The sequence below is a fragment of the Crocodylus siamensis genome, chromosome 5 (assembly GCF_052110815.1).
Source record: "Crocodylus siamensis isolate JL-2025a chromosome 5, ASM5211081v1, whole genome shotgun sequence".
NCBI classification, from domain to species: domain Eukaryota; kingdom Metazoa; phylum Chordata; order Crocodylia; family Crocodylidae; genus Crocodylus; species Crocodylus siamensis.
In genome coordinates, this window is record NC_143399.1 from 30,739,780 (window position 1) to 30,755,805 (window position 16,026).

At 46.4% G+C, this 16,026-nt stretch overlaps 1 protein-coding gene across 5 annotated transcripts in view; it reads left to right on the top strand.

Moving 5' to 3' along the window:
* Nucleotides 1-16,026, top strand: part of LRRC8D (leucine rich repeat containing 8 VRAC subunit D) — an 85,523-nt gene that overhangs the window by 9,966 nt on the left and 59,531 nt on the right. For 4 of the 5 annotated variants that reach the window (XR_016442512.1, XR_016442511.1, XR_016442510.1 and 1 more), the window contains exon 2: nucleotides 10,512-10,655. The gene's annotated coding sequence lies outside the window, so the exon portion shown is untranslated. Of the gene's footprint in view, nucleotides 1-8,647; nucleotides 8,782-10,511; nucleotides 10,656-16,026 lie in introns of those variants that run through there. The other variant, XM_090048459.1, reaches the window with a different exon arrangement.

The following is a 16,026-nucleotide window of genomic DNA, read 5'->3' on the forward strand; positions in this document are numbered from 1 at the left end:
GTCCTTGAACATAGCTTTTGGGTATTTTATCAGATATTTATGTTAATAAACAGTGGGTTGAGAACTGCTTGTAGATTGTCTACATTGAGTACATTGATTAGCAAATATGTGGTCAGTTTGAGAGGTTTCCGCTGTGCATTTCAGTGTATTGTACAAAAATGTTAATAGACCATTTTGTCCTGCTTACAGTGCCTTCTATTGACATTACTTTTTGACAAATGTTTCTCTCTTTAGCTAGTCAATATAAATCTACTATGGTAATGCAAATTGTGGTGAATGATTAGAAAATATTCACTATATACTCAGTCTAGTTTTGCACAAATTGTCTAAAAGGAGAGTAAAAATTATTTGGGTCTGATAGTTTGTATGCAAAAAGGAGTGAAAAGTGGTTCACTGCCTTTCCTGTTTGCTTATTTTTCTCATTTGTATGGCTGCAAATAAGTTCTGCATGGATTACCAATAGACTTAATCAAACATACACAGAGAAACCCATCTTAATGCTTAATCTAATTGCGATTTAAAAATACAAAACCAGAAATCTGCATGCAGAGTTCTTCCTTCCAGAAATTTTCATGGAAAAAAAAAATCCTAATCTGTCTCAATTTAAAAGGACTAAAACAAGGGATATGACATTTTTTGCTCATTTATAAAACTTGCAAAATCATCTGTATCAGACTTATTTCATGCAACTAAATTGCATAGGTAGTAGTGGAAGACAGAGGATGGGCTTGACAGTACTGTTTCTCCTACTTCCCTGTCTCCTTTCCCTTTCCCACTGCAAAAATAATCCATTTCATATTTGAAGGAAGGGAATGGGGGATGTAGAAGCATACACACTGAATTGTGTTACACAAGTCATGTACTTAATTTCACTTACAGTGGAAGCTGCTAAAAGAGTGTAAGGACACTTAAACTTGTGTGATGAATTTGATAAGGGATTAATTGCGTCTGCATCAGGAGCGATTGTTTTAAGGAACTGTTAAATTTAATATGTCCATGTAAGGGCCTTTCATTGGTTTAGCTAATTTTTTTAATAAGTCTCTGTGAAATCAATTCAGTGCTTGTCTGCAAATCAATCCTGAGTTACTGAAACACAAGAATAGTATATAATGTGATGCATCTAGTAAATAAAGATAGGCACACCATTAAAAAAAATGAACTCAGAATCTAATATGGCCAATGAGAATCTGGCAGGATATGTGGATAAATCTAGAACTAAATCACAAATGGTTAGATCTTGCCATTCTGTAAGGGGAAGTTTTGGTCTTTGGACTGAACTAACATCATCATTGGAGATAAGGGGCCACTGTCTTAGGAGTAATCTAAACCTGCAAGGTTTTAGGGTTTTAAAAACATTAAAAAACCCAAACTGAATTAAGGTAATGCAAGCCCACGTGTTGATATACACATTGATTTAAAACAGATTATATTTGTTTAGCTTGTGCCTGTAAATTTACTGATGCAAGCTAAATCTGTCAGGTTTAAACTGAATTAGGTGTCAACTTGGCATTTTGCACTTGTTTAACTACATTAGTTTAGTTTAAAATTGCACATTCAGTTAAACAAGTGCAAGTGTGTAGGTATGTCTTGGTCAAAATACTGTTGAGGCAATGTGAAGAAACAGGAAGTGCTGCTACTCCTCTGTTTCTTCTGTGTATAAACAGAGGGTTGCAGAGCTCAGAACTTAAGGGTTGTTAGCTGTAGCGGAGTTGCCGCCAGTCTGGCTCTGCTGGGAGAGTCTCCTTTGTGGAGATAGAGTTTTTCTGCCAGCACAGCTACACCAACTTTACAAATGGCATAAGCTAAGCCAAAAAAGCCTTCCTCTGTCACACTCAACAGCCTCCTCAGAGGTGTTTGTAAAAGGGTGTTATCTTTCTCACATGCACAGTTATGCCAGCAAAACTCTGGAGAATAGGCCTGGGATGTCCCTCTCATGGGCACCTTGTTCATTTTTTTTTTTTTTTTTATCAGCTTCATAACTGAAAATGATGCATTTGTCTGAAAACTATCTGCTTGTTGACCAGGGACTTGCATTCAGCCAGTCTTGTTCTGTTTAGATGTAGCATGGTAACAAAGCAAGAAGGAAAATAAGCATCCCCTGGCATCAGGTTCGCAGAGCTAGCACCCGATACCACCATAGTAATTGTCTCTAAGTCACTGAACCGGTTAATAATGGATGTTAAAAACCTTCCAACATAAAAGTACCACACTTCTCAGCTCTACTCAGACTTGTAGCATGGTTTATCCTGTTAGCACCCTGAATGTCTTAGTTATTGCTGACCATGCTTATATGACCAACTTACTGTTCCTGGCAATGGTACCATTGAGCATTCCATACTGCTTTACACTGGCTGTCTCCTAAACTGGAATTAGTGTAGTTGTGTCTGAGCAGTGCCTAAGGAAGGCTAATTGGCATGTGAATCAGCAATACTAATTAGATTATCCAAAGTGATGTTCAAATGCAGCTATGCTGTTTTCAGTTTAGGAGCAGCCTGTCTCAGGCAGCACAGTATGCTTGCCAATTTCACTACTGATATGAGAGGAAATTGAGAACTCTGATACAGGGTGGAAGGGGAAAAGGAGTGTATGTAGAGCCCTCAATATGGGGGAGGGAGTTGCTGAAAGTCCTTGAAATAGAGGGGAGTAGAAGGTTGTCACACAGAAGCTAGCCCTCGGTAACAGAGACTTCCAGGGAGTTCCTGATATGCATGGTGAGCTTGGTTCACAAAGTATGCAGATCACCAAATTGCAGAGTATACATGCATCATACATCAGAGTGTTGAAGAGTGGGTGTTGTTCTGGTTTGCTTATGCTATGCATTTGGTAAGTGTATTTATAATAGTTTTATTGCTTCCTCTGGACAGTCGGTTTTCCTTGTCTGTGTAAATCGGTGGTTCTCAACTTTGTTAGGCTCAAGGCAACCCTCGGAAAAAGCCAGCTCTTACTTTTCATTTATTTTTTGACTACATAAAAATAATAGAGCAGTTCTTCTATTGCGAAGAACTCAGAAAGACCACAACAGACGGAATGTATTTGACACTGTATATTCCTCTTTGAAATCTTTGGGTTTATCTTCCAATCATGTTTGTAAATCTAATTATGCTAACATTGCATGGCACTCCTGAAAGGGTCTTATGGCACCCCAGGGGACCTGAGCACCCTGGTTGAGAATCACTGGTATAAATTTTTCATGGAGTGAGAGAGAGGGACTGCATTTAGAACTTGATTGTGAAGTCACTAATGTTGGTTGGGGCCTTGCAGAGAGAGAGACCTGAGAGTTTTTACATGCTGAAACTTGCTTTTGAATTAGTGTTACTTTTATAAAATATTTTTGGAATGTCATTCCTTTCACTGGAAATGAAATGTTTCTTCACTTCTGTCTCCTAAAATGGCTTTATTTATATTACAAAATCCGTTCTTACACCTGTATAGCAATTGTTAGTACCGGTTGTTACACAGTAAACAAAACAGAAATAGAAGCGTTTTTGATGGGGGCGGGGACACAAAAATCCCAAACCAAGTCACTATCTCCCAAAGAAGATAAGGAGGCAGGCAGTTTTGTAAAGGACACTGTCATTTGGAGATGGCTTGTTTCATGCCTGAAGCACTGGAGGTCTGGATGTGTTTCAGATAAATTTTCTGATGCAGTTACACTAGGACAAATATGAAAAACCTTCTCAGTGTTGAGAGGACCTGAGAAAGCAGGGAAAGGAATAAAGGGAAAAAAAGTCGGAATGAGAGCTCAAAGAAGTTGAATATATGTACTTCTTATTTAGTGATCCTTGTGCTAGCTATGTGAAATACACTGGTTTTGCAGAGTTAGTATTGTGTACAGGTTTCTGTTGATTTATGCGAGTTCAGTTTATGTAAATTTACTCTTATGTGATGACCCTTTTGTACCTGAAATTCATTATATGCAAGGTAAATTCACATATATGTGATTGGCATAGACTGATCTTATGCGATCAGGATAGGTGTGCTCTGCCCTTCCCCAAGCAGGTAAGTCTGAGTTTGTGAGGGGAGGGGAGGGGAAAGGGCTGTGCGGCCAGGCCCCACTCACCTGCCCTTGAAGAGCCTGGTGCTGCTGTTGGCCTGAGTTTGCAGTGGGTGCTGGCCCCAGCTTGCTGTCATCCTGCTGCAGGTAACTGCCCACGTGCTGCAGCCCTGGCAGCGGCATGCAGCCGCTAGGCAGCACCGTGCCCTGAACCCCCGGCATGGTGAAGCCCAGCAGCTACAAGGAGGCAGCTCCCAGGGCTGCAGCAGGGGCTGCAGCAGGGGCAGGAAGCTGCCTGCAGCCAGACAAGAGCTCGGGCTGCAGGCTTGGGCTGGCGGCTATACCAGGCTCTTCCTAGTGCTCGGGGTAGGGTGAGTGGGGCTGCTGAGTCTGCTTGTAGCTTCCAGGCTCTGCCACGCCAGGAGGTTTGGGGCATGGTGCCCACGGTGCCTCAGCTGCCAGCAGCTGCTGGGCTCCTCTGTCCCCAGCCTGCTTTTGTCCTGCTGCAGGAGGCTGCCCTCTGCTGCTGAAGCCCTGGGAGTGGTGGATGCTGCCTGTTTGCAGCCGCTGGGCTCTGCCATGCTGCGGGGTTTGGGGCATGGGGCCCCGGAGGAAGCAGAGCCTTGCGGGGCTTGGGGCACAGTGCTGCCCAGCGGCTGCAAGCTAGCAGCGCCTCCCACTCCCAGGGCTGCAGCAGGGGTGGGCAGCCGCCAGCAGCAGGATGAGAGCAGGCTGGGGATAGTGGCTGTGGCAGGTTTAGGCCTGCGCTTTTGGTGGGGTGAGTGGGGCTGCTGCCCACCCCGAGCATCATGAAGAGCTGGGTGCTGCCCCTGCTGCAGCCCCGGGAGGGGCAGATGCCACCTGCTTGCAGCCACCATGCCCCTTTCCTCATCTCTTTCCTAGCCCCAGCCTCACTCCCTCCCTCCTTCACTGCCCTGAGAAAGCATCCCTATCTGTTTCATTGTAAAATGGGTTCGCTTTATGCGAATTTGATTTATGTGCTGCTCCCTGGGAACACATCTACTGCAGAAATTGAGGGAAACCTGTATTTCACTTATTGCAGTGGGGAGTTATATAAGTAAGACATTATGTTTTGATTTATTTACACAAAGCAGTTACCCATTGATTAAAATGGAGTAGGGAAGAGAACAGAAGAGTTTGATGGAGAGGAGGGTTCAAATAAAATTTGAAATAAGAGTCTTGAGATTAAGGAATCCAGGAGTGTATTTATGAATGGCAAGAACTACAGGGAAAGCTTGTGTACCAAGATTTGGCTCCTAAACTGATGCAAACACATGAGAATTTTGGTTTGTCTTTGTTTTAAAAAACAAGTAATAAAACCAAACCAGTTCTCCTTTGAACGACTGTCTTTGTGTATGTTCTACAGTAGTTGTGTGTGCATTTCATGCTCTAGCTCCTGGGCCCTGCCTGTCCTTATGTCTTGCCCAAAGAGCAGAGAAGTGGTGTACACCTACTGTGCCTCAGCTTCTCTTGGCTTGAGGCAGAATTTGTGCTGTCAGCTACAGGTTGCAGAAAACTCCTTACTATTTAGAAAGTTTAGGTAATTCTCTTAGTTATGTCATAGGATCATAGGAAGGTGGGGCTGGAAGAGTCCATGGGAGGTCACTTGGTGCAGCTCTCTGCTCAAGGCAGGATCATCCACAAGCAAACCATCCCAATCATATCTGTCTCGCCTGCCCTTGACGATTTCGGAGGGTGGAGATTCCATTACTTCTTTAGGGAGCCGGTTCTAATGCTTGACCGCCCTCATAGTTAAAAAGTTCTTTCTAATCTCCATACTTCCTCTGTTGGAGTCTGAGGTTATTGCTCCTGTTCTTGTCCCCTGTAGCCACAGGAAAGTCTATCTCCATCCTTTTTATAATTGCCCTTTGGGTATTTGAAACTATTTTCAGATTCCCCCTTCTTTCTTCTTCAGACTAATCCTAGTTTTTTCATGTCACCCTCTAGCCATTTTTGTTGCTTTCTGCTGGACTCTTTCCAGTATGTCCACATCTTTTTTTTGAAGTCAGTGGGGATAATGTCCATTGGCAGCCGGTATTTTGAAAGAATAGGAAAGAGAAGAAAACAAACAAACTGATGCAGAATGCCTCCTGTAGTCATCTGTCTCCTGGCATGCCTCCTATAGTCATCTGTCATGAACCAAAGCACCTCCTTCTGCAAATTCAGGACCACTATCCTCCCTGAAGCTCCTTATATCACACAGCCTGGACAATGAATGGCTCTTGGAGGTAGAGTGAATGGTCCTACTTCTCACTACACCAGGTATTGGTAACACATGACTTACAAGCTGTATCCGGTCCACAAAGCCACTGGATCTGGCCTGCCCAGCTGGAAGACTCTGCTTTGCCTGCACCTGTGCTGGGCAGCAAGGCTGTGCCTGCATTGCTGCTGCTTCTCCCCACCTCCTGCTCCCCAGCTGGTGGGGGATGGATCTGGGGCCTGGAAGCTTTCAGTTGCGTCTGAGCTAAAGCTGGAAGGAGTGGTGCATGGAGAACTGGCAGTATTGTGGGCACAGTTTTCAGCTGCCCAGCTCCTCCACAGCTCCCCCTTGGGTGGAGGTGCCCAGGCAGGGGGAGTGATGGCAGCTGCATGGATGATGCAGTTCCCAGCTGCCTGTCTCTGGCACAGCTCCCCAGAACTGAAAGCTGCTCTTTCAGCTCAGCCAGGGGTTTAGAAAAGTGGTGCTGGCTCCAGCACAGCTCCCAGCTTCTTGGCTCTGACACAGGTGCAGGCAACATCCCCCCCTTGCACTTCCCTTGCTTCTGATCCACCTCCAAGGCCACCCGGCTGGCACCAGACCAGAGCCAGGTTGTTCCAGCCCATGGTTTGAAAAGGTTGCTGGCCCCTGTCCTAGTAGGAAAACCTCAGTGAGACAGGCTTGCTTGCAAAATGGACAAGATGTTCTTCCTGATACAATACAAGGATCTAAAACTATAAAAGAGATTAATATGTGGGCCTTAGCAGAGAAGAATGAAGGAGTTGTCTTTTCCACCCACCATTTACCAAATGTGTCTCTGATTGTTAGGATAGGCTAAGGTATAGACCCAGGTGCTTACAAGAGCACATTCTGCTATAGCTGAAGCAATGCTTGCACCTTTGATGGAAGCAATCCATGGTAAGCATTGGCAAAGTGAAGACAAATATTTGCCAGGCATTATGCCATCTCTGAAGTCTCTAGTTGCATGCTGCATTAGTCAAAGCAGGGCTTTAGTTGCTCTTCTCCTAGGACTCCTAGATCTCCCTTTTTGAAACAACTGCTGCTTTGGAGTCATCTTAGTAGAACGGGCATATAGAGCAGGGGTGAGCAAAATGGCAGATCGGGCCTGTGGCAAACTCCATTTCCCAGCAGCCCATGTCTGCATTGCTGTGGCTAGTTTCCATGGAAATCCCAGAAGTGGCAGAGCCTGATGGCACAGGCCAAGGTTTCCATGGGGAGCTGCTCTGGGGCCGGGGCTGGGATCGTGCAGCAGCGATGGGGTGGTCCAGAGCCGCAGCAGAGCTGTGATCGGCTGCCTGTGCGCCCCTGCCTGGAGCCTATGGGCAGCAGATTGCAGCTCTGCTGCATCTCTGGACCACGCTGTCACCGCTGTAAGATCCTGGGCCTGGAGCAGCTCCCTGCCCTGCCACATGCCCTGCCAGCACTGCTGGGGTTGGTCTCCATGGATACCCTGGCCCTGGCTTTTTTGGGGTTTCCAGGGAAACCAGCCACAGCGACAAGAGCAGGGGCTGCTGTGAAGTGGAGTCGGCGGTGGGGAGGGCAGACTTTGTCCACCCCAATATAGCCCATGGCTGGAAGGAGAAAGGGAAGTTGGGAGCAGCTGGAGTTCTTGGAGATGAGCTGCCGGGCCCTTGTACCCTGCTCTCCATTCTCTCTCGAAGTCCTGTGCACGGGGGTTTCCTTGGCCAGGGGACACGGAGGTGCAGCAGCTCTGCCAGGGTGTAGAGGGCGTGAGCAGCGGCAGAGACCGCATGCCCTGTCCTGGCAGCAGCAGCCGGTGTGTGCAGCCCCCAACTCCAACCCGAGGCAGACAAAGCAGCCGCTCCTTCCTGGCCGAGGTGGGGTGAAGCATCTCAGTGCACTGAGAGGGCCTGAAAATGAGAGGACTAAAAGCACAACATAGGCACAAGCCGAAGAGATTGTGATTGTCAGGGTACCTTTTCCTTGGGTTTTTCCCTCCGTGGTTCGAGCTGGGGATACGGGGAAGGTGGTGAACGAGGAGCTCAGACTGGAACAAACGCCGGGCAAAGAAAAGGCGAGGAGTGGGCGCACTTAGAGATGCAGAAGCGGGACTTGGGACCGGAGAGGCCCAGCAGTGGCTGCCCCGGAGTAGCCGTGGCTGACCCGGCGGACAGGCAGGGCACGAAGGCGGGCGCCCACAACGCCGCTCACTCGGGGCCAGGCCGGGCAGGAGCGCGGGGCCCCGCGGACGAGCCGAGGGCAGCGGGTCTCGCAGCGGCGCTGCGCTGGGAGGCGACAAGGGCTGGGGGCAGCGCCGGGCCAGGGCTTCGTTCCTCCTGGCGGAGCCGATTGTGCAACGCGCCCGGGCCGGGGCGGGGCCGGGCTGCGACTGCTGTCCCTGCGCATCCTGCTGCCGCGGGGGCGGCGCCGCGCGGAGCCGGGCGCGCCGCGCTGCGCTGCGCTGCGACTCGGCTCCTTGCCGCCGCCGCCGCCCTTTGTTCCCGCAGCCTCCTAGCGCCGCGAGCGGCGGCTCGGATGGCTCGGAGCGGAGCCGGGCAGCGTCGCGGCCGCCTCCGCGGGCGCGGCAGTAAGTGACCTGGGGACAGGGGGACCGCGGGGCTGGTGCCGCGGGGCGGGGCGGGCAGGGGTCGTTCCGCCGCTCGCCCGGCCGAGGAACCGGCGTGTCCCCGCGCGGTTTCTGCAGCGCTTGGGGAGCCCAGGGGTGGCACAGCCCGGCGTTTGGCTGCCGGGAAGGAGAAGAGCCCGGTTCCCTCCTGTCCTAGCAAACAACCCACCAGAAGAGCCAGTCGAGGGGCACATGAAATGTGGGGGGGTGACTTGCTTTTCTGGATGGAAAGTGTGTCTGTTGCTAGCCTGGTTGCTGTATGATAGTGGAATTGTATGTGGCATCTCTCTATCCATGTGCTTTGTGTATTGGAGGCCATGACTGCAATGCATGTTTGTTGCTGTTACACGTGTTGGGGTGTGGAGAGGGGGCTCTGGGTGTTCTCCTTGAGCTGACTCATCACTTTGCAGACTGCCTGCCTTTCCTAAATGACGCTGGAGTAAACCACCAGCCCACAGTCTTCATTTGTGGAAACGCTGGGAAGAAGCAAGCAATGAAGATGATGCCTCTCATAGCCTAGTAGTCACATCGCTAGGTCACGCGTGGCCTTTGATTAGGTGTTCCTCCAGGGCATTTTATGAGGTTTAACAGGATTAACTCATCAGCTGTTTTAAAAGGTTGGGTTGTGCAGTGCTGTATAGATGCAGTCAAGACAGTTGTGCAGGACACTTGAAATGCTGGAACTTGCATGAAGGTGCGGTTTGTTGTTTTGTTGTTAGTATAATTCACCTGCAGTCTATCAGTTGTGGTTAAAGCAGAAAGATGGAGTGCACAAGAGGAGGTACGCTAGAAATGAGTATTGAGCATGGATTTGTAAGGAGCTTGGTGGTATGCATTATGGATTATGTACCAGGTTTATTGTAATTATTGTTGGATTTCTCCTGTTTGAATAAGGGTAGAGCCTAGATTATTGGAATCCTTAAAATACCATATTTTCTTGCATATATCTGTACCTTTCCCCTGAAACCAGCTGGGGAAAATTGGTATGCATGTTATGGGTTGAAGAAAAAGACTTCTCGCTGGTTTGGAAGTTTGGGAGGGAGGGGTGGAGCAGCAGTAGTGTTAATTGCCATGGCTCTGGGAACCAAGGCAGTTAATGCTGCCACCACTCCCTGCTTGTGCCCCCTCACCAAATTTCTGGACCTGCGAGGAGTCCCCCTCCCAGTCACTTACTGGATTGGGACTGTGCGCAGGGTTGATCTATAGCTGGACTCTGCATCTAACCCAGCATGTGGCATGGGTCGGTTCCAGAGCCAGTGAACAGTCCAAGTCTGGGACCATGAGTAGCCCTGGAGGCAGTGTGCAGAACTGAACCAGGTACACAGACCTGGAGCCTGCATACTGGATCAGGCCCCACCAGGCAGTATAGCCCAGCACTGGTGTGCCAAATTGGGGCCCTGCCACAGTGTGCTGGGTTAGGACCCACCCCAGAGACCCCAGACCTCTGGTACTTACCCAAACTGCAGGGTAAGATTTTTTTTGTTTGTTTGTTTCTCCACTTCTTGGGGCCTCCCAAAATTATTTGGAGGCATATTATACACAAGAAAATATAGTAAGTAGAAGGACAGCAGCAGAAGAGGTTGTGCAGGGTGTTGACAGTGTGTTTAATTTGCTGCAGAATGGCTTTCCAGACAGCTGTGATATGTTGACACCCAGGTTTTCAGAAGTTTATTTTCTTTACTTTCACACAGGAAGAGCCCAGTTGTCTGCAAGGCTGGCCAACATGAGAGACTGATTTTCAGCAGCTGGATTTGCATCTCCCTGCTCCCAAAGCCTGTTGAAGCCCACGCCAGGTCCAACTGAAGCCAGAGGAGGAAAGTGTACAGCCTGATCAGGTACAGAGTGCCTTGGGGAAAGAAAAATTGTCTGGTTTTCAGATGCTGAAAACCTTCAGTGCCTGTTTGAATCCTGCAACCACTTTTATGCATATAGTTTTTTCTATGGAATTGTTGCTGTCCATAGCCTTAAATATAAAGCTATGAAGTATTCTGGTGTGTAGATCTCTAGTTTTTGAAGAAGTATCTTATTAAATCCACAATGAGGTTTTTTCCCCCCATTCCATATGGTGGGGGAAAAAAACCCTTGTATTCAAGTACAAGGGGGAGATGGGGGCAGGCAGCTGCTACGCTTCAGCTTCAGCCCTGAGCTCGGGTAAGAGCATGGGCGACTGCTGCCTCCAGATCCTCGGGGTGGGGGTGGGCATGAGTGGCCAAAAGCTTTTGAGGTGCCACAAAACACGTGTGCACATTTGTCTGGATGCACCCTATATGTGGCGAATTATAACAAATGTATACTTTTTTCCATATGTAGAATCTATTAATTGGGGTGGGGGAGGATCATCTGTAGATTTGTATAAAAATGGTATTTGCTCTGTGTGCATGTGTGTGAATCTGTCGATATCAATATATATAGATATATGTTTTTTTAGAAGGGGTCCTATACCTAATAATATTTTTGGTCTTGTGTACTTTTTCTATGGTTTTCCGAGTATGTTTTAAACATTTCGGTGTCTATTTTTTCATTTATGGATTTGTTTGTTGTGAACATCTATGTTCTATTTGTCAAAGACTAACCCTTATGTTTTCAGTTTAATTTACTCTTAAATATAATTATTATACTTGCGTGTATAGGGACAGAGAGGCAAACTTCTTTCTAGTCTGCATTGAGGAGACTTACTGGAAAGAAATGGAGAAAGCTTGATTAATTTAATTGGTGAATTATGAACCAGCATTCATTTGATTCAATGATTAGTTTTCTGCCTTTAAAGGGAAGAAATAATTGCTAATTCTCTTAGAAGGGTTTCTCCTGTGGAGGGCCTTTGTTATGGAATCTGAAGGAAGCTAGTAGCTCTTTGTAAAATAGGTGCATAGTAGGATGAAGGGGATTACTGAAGCATTACTAGAAAATGTATGTCTATAGTTAAGGCCTTATGTACTCAGCAGACAAGCTGACCTAAATTTTGCAGCAATGAACCCTAGTTTCTACAAATTGAAAATTCTGTAGCAGATTTGGGTAAAAAAATTGAGATTAATGTTGAAAGATGTTTAGTAATGCAGCTTATGTATTGATTTTTTTTCATATAAAAATCAGTTGATTTTACTCTGTCCTTACATTTTCCATTTTAAGATATACAAGTTATTGTATAGATTAAGGGGTTCTGCATTATGGAACCTGTCACTGGAAAAGCATGAAGCTTTTGATGCTAGATGAGCAATACTTAGCTCTTCTTACACCTGAGTAAATTTGGGATTATATTTATTAACATGTTTTGTTTGTTAATTATTGCACTGGTCATATTTTTTTTTAACAGTGTTGATACTTAGTTCTTACATCCAAAACCCACATTTTAATAGCCTGTTGAGATGAGTGGATTTGGGAAGACTGTGTGCAGTGACAAATGTGATGCAAGAATCCAAATACTCAATTGGTTTATACTGTTTCATAGTTGTGCTGGTCTTATACAGATTTTTTTTTTTTGTACTGGTTTATCTGTTTCAAGTGAGAGTGTGATTTCTTATCGCATGGTTACACTGGCACAACGAAGTGTGGTTCTAGTTATACTAGTGCTGATTTATTCCTTTTCACATAGTGAAATAAACTACTGATTCAAACCCTTATTCTGGAGATACCATTAATATTTAAAATAGCATTCTTTTGCTGGTATTCGCTTAAACAAGTGAACTGAATATAATAAGCTATACTGGCAAAAGAACTACAAAACAGCACCGAAAGTAAACATTTGCTGGTATGCCTGTGTCATTTGGTTGCTAGGCAAAAATCATACCTCCACTGGTATAGTTCTGCCAGCAATGCTGTTTAAGTACAGACCTAGCCTTATGCTGATACAAATGATCTGAGTGGGACAGGAAGGAAGGGAATGGATATTATTGATATAACTATATTAATATAGCAGTGATATAAAATGGTAAAACATGGATATATAGATGAGACGGCGGGAGGTTTTTCCTGTAAGCATACAGGCTAGAAGTGCATATTTGTTTAAAAAGAGCTTCTGTGGCTGTAGAATTGTGAAACTCCAGTGGAAATAGTAATATATTCAAACTTAGGCATATTTTAATTGATACCACCTTTTAGTGATGGTCTCTTTTAATATGGCTTACAAAAAAAAAAAAGGAGCTACCCAGACAAATCTATATGAGTCATTTGTTTTTATTTCTTATTTTCCCATTTTTTTCTATTGTGACTTCAATGAAGCCAGTATGCAAGTAGTTCCTTGTTTGTTTGGTTTTTTCGTGGCATTTTATTGTCAAAATGTTATTGTTCCTGCCAAGGAGAAAAATAAAACCTAATAGATAGATCTGCTGGTTCATCTGCTATTTCCACCAGTCAGGCATAAAAGCTTATCTATAACCAACTTGAAGTAACTGGTATTCTGAGTCAGCCTCATGTAATCTGTTTATGTAATACCAGTTTTAGTATTGATGGGCTATTTTATTTCATGTGCTTGAGCCATGTGAATTTATGGCTGCATGGAAGAGTGGAAAAAAAAAAGTGACTGTCATTTGTGTTGGGGTGTTTTGCTTGGAAAAAAAACAAAACTAAACTAAAAACTACTGTCCTTGGTGGTGTTGATGCCAGCTGTCAATGAGAGGGAGAGGTAGCAGTGTTAAAGATGCGTGGACTTAAAAGTAAAGTTTCTCTTAATCCCTGGAAAAACATGTAGTATATCCTGAATAGATTGCAAATGGCATTTTTTTAGACTCCTCAGGCACTGGTGGACTTTTCATGTTGAAACAGGACTGTGATGTAAATTCAAGTTGCTTTGAAACTGGCTTTGCCTTTACCTGATGTAAAAGACCCACAAAATTATGCAAGATAGCTAGTACCTCTGGTGTAAAATCCTAGTGAAAACTTTACACTGAGTTGTAGCTGTGTCAATGTAAAAGTATCATTTTTAAAATAATACGTAACTACTTTCTGTCATGATAAAATATAACATTTGTTAAATGGAATTTATCTGTGTTCCTGTTGTTAAACAGAGTTGAACTGTGGCTACTAGGGGTGCACTGATAGATATTTTTTTGGGCCGATACCAACGGGCAGTTTTTAATGAGCCGTATTGGCCAATACGCATCTGATTGCTGATATGCAGCCGGGCAGCTTAGAGAGCAGCCTCCGGCTGGTAAGTCTGTTGTGGAGGAAGGGGCCAATGGGAGGGAAGGGGGGTGAGTGTGGGGGGCAGATTGAGGCCCCCCCATGGTGAGGGAGAAAGTGGGGCTAGGGCAGTGCAGAGGCAGGCGCTGCACAGCCAGGGTGGGACGGAGGACTGAGCTGTGAGCAGCTTGTCTGGGCAGCACGGGGAGAGGTGGGTGGCTCCTGCCACTGCACTTACCCCGGGATGGCATGGGGGACATGTACCCCTGGATCTGTGCTCAGAGCGGGTGAAGGTGGCCTGCTGCTGTGGGCTGGGTCTGGGGTGGTTCCAGGTTGGGCTGTGCTCTGGGTGGGTGGTGGTGGTGCAGAGAGAAGGGCTATGGGGCAGGGCTGCAGCCACCCCAAAATTAGCTGTAGCCCCCCTCCCAGTGCTGCTGCCACCTGCTCCAAGTGTGGCTCAGGCCCAACCCCACCTCTAGGAAGAGGCTGGCACCACTGCAGCAGCCCGCCTTCACCCTGTCTGCAGATCTGGGGGCACCCTCCCTCCACCATGCCCTTCCAGGGTGTATGCCGCAGTGGGAGCTGCATCCCCTGGACAAGCCATTTGCAGCTCTGTCCCACGCTCTGCTCTGGCTGTGCTGCCCCGTCCCACTCCCTCCCTCAATGTGGGGGCCTCAATCTGCCCCTCCCCCCCATACACACACATGCCCCTTCCCTCACAACAGACTTACCAGCCAGACCTGCCTGTTCTGCATGCTGCTGGGCTCGGCTTCTGACTGCCTACATGCTGCGCTACGGCTGCATGCGTGGACGGGGCATTTATTGATGACATCAGCAAAAAAAGCTGATTGTTGATAGTGTCAATATTCCTTATATCAGCGCTGATCTGATACGGCAGTGGTTCCCAACCTTTTTTTTCCTGTGGACTGACACGAGCAGGATGGGGTGCATGGAGCCGGCTGCCTCCCTCCTGGAGGCTGCCCTGCTCCTCAGCTTTAACCCCACATGCCCCAGAAGCTGCTCACCTGGGCAGACAGATGGGGGTCTGAGCAGGGGGCTTGTGCTGCAACCCAGCAGCCAACTGTTTACGGCCTGGTGGAGGCTGTGGCCTGCTGGTTGGGAACTTCTCCAATATGGGACCGATGTATTGGTGCACCTCTAGTGGCTACTTGTTTTTTGTTTTGTTTTGTGTTTTTCTTTCTGATGCCTCTTTGGATAATTGAAAATTCATAAGTATTTTCATGACAAAGTTGACAGATCCCATGCTTAAGAAGGTAGATATAACCTTCACCATTTTCTCTCGATTTGCCCATCATATCTGCCTAATTAGTCTTATCTGAGCTGAGCTTTATCCAGGCAGCTAGTTCTTTATGTCTAGATTTGGGTCAACCGCTGGGAAACTATACTGACTACAGCATGAGATGAGACAGGAACATAACTGTCATCAGCAAACTGACGGTGTCATGTCAGCATGTGCTGTGAATCAAAATGTGTCAGTTCTCCATCTTTACTTGCATATAACACACCCCTTATATTTGAACAGCAGAATGAAGAAGAAAAAAGTCCTTGAAGATACTGGTATATATATTATTTTCACAGGGCAAATGCAGGCAGCTGCAGTTGTGGGGGAGCAAAACTCTGTGGCTACTCCGTTCCCATGTAGTGCAGGATACCACCAGTGCTCCTGGCTGAGCCAAAAATACCTAACCTCTATTCTCTTTTTGAGCTTAGCTGCGTGGGCAGCCAGCTGTGCCTGTCAGCTTCTGAAACATGAGCTTCTGCCAGAGTAAAATAAAAGTGTTCATAGTCAGCAGCTAGGGAGCCCCCTATGCAGCACATTCAGTGGTACTTTCTCTTTTCCCCAGCAGAAGAGAATGTGCAATAACTACTGTTACTGTAATTTTTCATTTAAAATGTTCATCCTTATTTCTAGCATCTGATTTTTGGGGACAAGTTGCCCGTTGTATGTAAGAAAAAATACAGTAATTCTACCAGTGTAATTGTGTGGGGAGCCCTTCAAAATGTGCCTGTTCACCCCTAATCCTCAGCGTGATATAGTTTTAAAAAAATAGGTATAACAAAGGATGTCAA